Source organism: Triticum urartu, chromosome 3, assembly GCF_003073215.2.
Source record: "Triticum urartu cultivar G1812 chromosome 3, Tu2.1, whole genome shotgun sequence".
NCBI classification, from domain to species: Eukaryota; Viridiplantae; Streptophyta; class Magnoliopsida; order Poales; family Poaceae; genus Triticum; species Triticum urartu.
In genome coordinates, this window is record NC_053024.1 from 349,290,303 (window position 1) to 349,294,066 (window position 3,764).

A 3,764-nucleotide genomic window follows, 5' to 3' on the forward strand; every position below is an offset into this window, starting at 1 on the left:
CGCTTGATCTTCGCAATGAGAATGGTCTTCGGGCAGCAGTTAACACCTTTGGGAAGTTTCATCATTGGATTAGTGAGGACCCATATCTTGTGCGCTCCTTGGTCTTTGCATCTTTCCCCGAGGATATTCTTGTGCCCAGGGACGTGGTGTTCATGGAGTATGCAGCCTGGGGTGGTGCCAGAGTGTCTTGGACGGCGCCATTGTACATTCTGGGTGCCAATTTCACCGAACAAATGCCCCAAGATGAGGACTGGATGCCCATCAATGGCAACCCTCATCCGCTGCCTGGAGTGCCCTTTCCAGAAATGCCACCTTTTGTCCTACCTCCATTCCCTGCTTTAGGATGGAACGATGTGCCACCACCGCCGCCTGCTCCTGCCCATGATCAAGAGGACAACTGGGGCAACTGGGATGAGCCTGCTGTGGAACCAGTTGTGGAGGACCAAGAGTCCATGGTTTTCAATGTTTCGGCACAGCAAAGCTCTACTCAGCCAAGTTCAGACGTGCAGCTTCAGGAGCCGCCTGCAGTTATTGGTAGAACTGCAACGGAAACCCGAAGTAACCCGGAGAACATTGCCAAGGACGTGGAAGATGCTAGCAATTGGGCGATCGTGGTTTATCAACCCCCAGTTATTGATGTTCAGGCCCTTGCTCAACCTGTATTTAAGGTTCCTTCTGGACCCCCTCTGCCTCCTGAAATGATATGGAAGCGTTCTTTTGAGAATTTGCTGAATGCACCAGTGGTGTTTGAGGTGCCGAAGCCTCTAATGCTTAAGCCCTTGTCGCCAGTCAAGAGAAGATGGAGCCTTGCTTTTCAGCCTGATGATCTTCCTTTGCTGACGTGGAACGAGCCGGAGCTGGTTAGACCTGTGGCAAGAGCTCTTTTTGCAGATGACGCGCGTGAAGCTATGCCTGCTGTTGTCCCCCCTCCACCTATGTGCGCAAGACCAAGGAGACCTCGTAAAACTCTGGCGCCAACACCTCTGGTTGAAACGTCTGTTCGCAGATGTACAAGAAGCTCGGCCCAGCGTGATGGGTTTAAGCCCACTTTCCATGAGCTGGTGCTACAGCCCAATAAGAAGAAGCCCAAGGCTAAGCCCATTGCTGCTGAGAGGCCCAGCACCACTACATATGGAGATGTCCCTCCTCCCACTCCTGTCAGTCATCTGCAAGCTCTTGGCAAGGATTTAGACATTGATGCAGCTCTGCTCACTGAGGATGCACTTATGGTGGACCCTTCTGCCGCAACCAACCAAGCTCCTAATGCATAGTGTGCTATCCAAATGCTGGGTTTTGCAAGCCCCAAAATTTGCTCCCTGCATGTCTTTACTTTCTGAATTTTGGATATGTAATAATGTTGGTTCAGAACTTGCTGTGGCTTTTGGACATATGGCATTGTGTGCTGTGTGGTTTGGAGACCTGTTTATGATCTTTATCTATGAATTCTCAATGTAAAAGCTGGAATGTCCTGTGCTGGAATGTCAGGGGTTTGAACTCTGAAACTAGGCAAAGAGCTGTCAGGCAAAAGATCGATGAAAGTCACTGTGCAATTGCATGTTTGTAGGAAACTAAATGTGCTTCTTTTAACTCCAGATCAGTTAAAAGTTTTTGTCCTAAAAGATTTGACAGTTTTGCTTTTGCTCCTTCTTTGGGGGCCTCTGGTGGAATCATAGTTTTTTGGAACTCCTCTGTTCTTGAGGGGACCTTATTGGAAATTCAACAATTTGCAGTAGTAGTTGAGTTTGTCTCCAGACAAAATAATGAGAGGTGGACTCTTGTTGCTGTTTATGGTCCTTGTCAGGGGGAAGCTAGGGATAATTTTGTTACTTGGTTATACCACCTGAATATTCCAGTGGATGAAAATTGGCTGCTCCTGGGGGATTTCAATTTTATGCGCTCGCTGGATAACAGAAATTTCCCTGGAGGGGACCTGAATGACATGTTTATCTTCAATGAAATTATAGGTCACTTGGGCCTTTTGGAATTGCCCATCAAAGGTAGATCATACACTTGGTCTAATATGCAGGATACTCCCCTCCTTGAGCAGCTAGATTGGTTTTTCACTTCTGTTGATTGGATATCTGACTATCCCATGACTGAGGTGACGCCCCTTGCAAAAACTGCATCTGACCATGTGCCATGTGTGGTTTCCATCAAAACTTCTATCCCCAAGTCTAACATTTTTAGATTTGAGAACTACTGGTTAGAACTTGAGGGTTTCATGGACTGTGTTGCCTCTTCATGGCAAAGAACTTCTAGAAAGGGACATATCACAGCTAGAATAGCTGACAAGTTCAAATCCCTGCGAATGTGTCTCAAAAGATGGCAGATGAACATCTCCAAACTGAAAATGATTGTTTGTAAATGTAATAAGGTTATTCTGATACTAGATGAACTTGAGGAGCTCAGACCATTGTACATGCATGAATCTAATTTTCGAAGAGTGGTTAAAAATCATGTGGAAAAGTTACTTCACCTTCAATGGCTTTATTGGAAAAAGAGATGTACTATCAGATATATTAAAGTGGGTGGAGAAAACACCAAGTTCTTTCATGCTATGGCTACTGAGAGGCATAGAAGGAACTCTATTGCTAGCTTAAAGCTACCTGATGGCACTGTGGTATCTGATCACTCTCAAATGGAGGGTATTATATGGAATTGTTTTAAAAATAGAATGGGCTCTTCAAGGGGCATCCACATGGGCTTTGATCTCTCCTCTTTAATTTTTCCAGTGGAGGGTTTGGATGTTCTCACTAAGCCTTTTGAGAAAGAGGAAATGGACAAGATTGTCAAACATATGCCAGTTGATAAAGCCCCGGGTCCAGATGGTTTTAATGGTCTTTTCTTCAAAAGGTGCTGGCACATTATCTCTCCAGATTTTTATGAACTGGCACGGGCTTTTTATGATGGTTCTGCTCATCTAGAGAACATCAATGATTCATATATCACTTTGGTGCCTAAGAAACACTCACCTGAGGAGGTGGGGGACTTCATACCTATTTCTTTAACAGGAATGGGTCTTAAGTTCCTTTCCAAAATGGCTGCCAATAGGTTCCAAGAGGTAATAATGCAGTGTATCCACAAAAACCAGTATGGATTTATAAAAAGCAGAACTATTCAGGACTGTATTGGATGGACTTTTGAGTACTTACACCAGTGTCATCGGTCCAAGAGGCCAATTGTCATACTTAAATTGGACTTTGAGAAGGCATTTGATTCTCTTGAGCATGAGGCAATTGTCCAAATCTTGAGATATAAGGGCTTCAATGAAAAGTGGATTCTTTGGATGAAACAACTTTTGTCTACAGGTACATCATCTGTTCTGCTGAATGGTGTTCCTGGTAGGAAATTCATATGTAAAAAGGGTGTTAGGCAGGGAGATCCAGTCTCTCCCCTGCTATTTGTCTTAGCAGCTGACCTATTGCAGACTGTAATTAATGACATGTTCAGAAGGGGCATACTTCATCTCCCAATACCTTGTCATGACCAGGACTATCCTGTGATTCAGTATGCTGATGATACCTTGATCATCTTGCCTGCTAACAAGGCACAGTTAATTGCTTTGAAGGACATGTTAAAGGTCTTCTCTGGGTCTACTGGGCTTGATGTGAATTATCATAAATCCTTTATCATTCCCATCAATGTGGACACTGCTGTCATGGCAGATTTAGCTGCTTCTTTTGGATGTCAAATTGGGAAAATGCCTTTCACATACCTTGGACTGCCAGTAGGTACTACTAGGCCTAAAATGGTGGACTTCATGC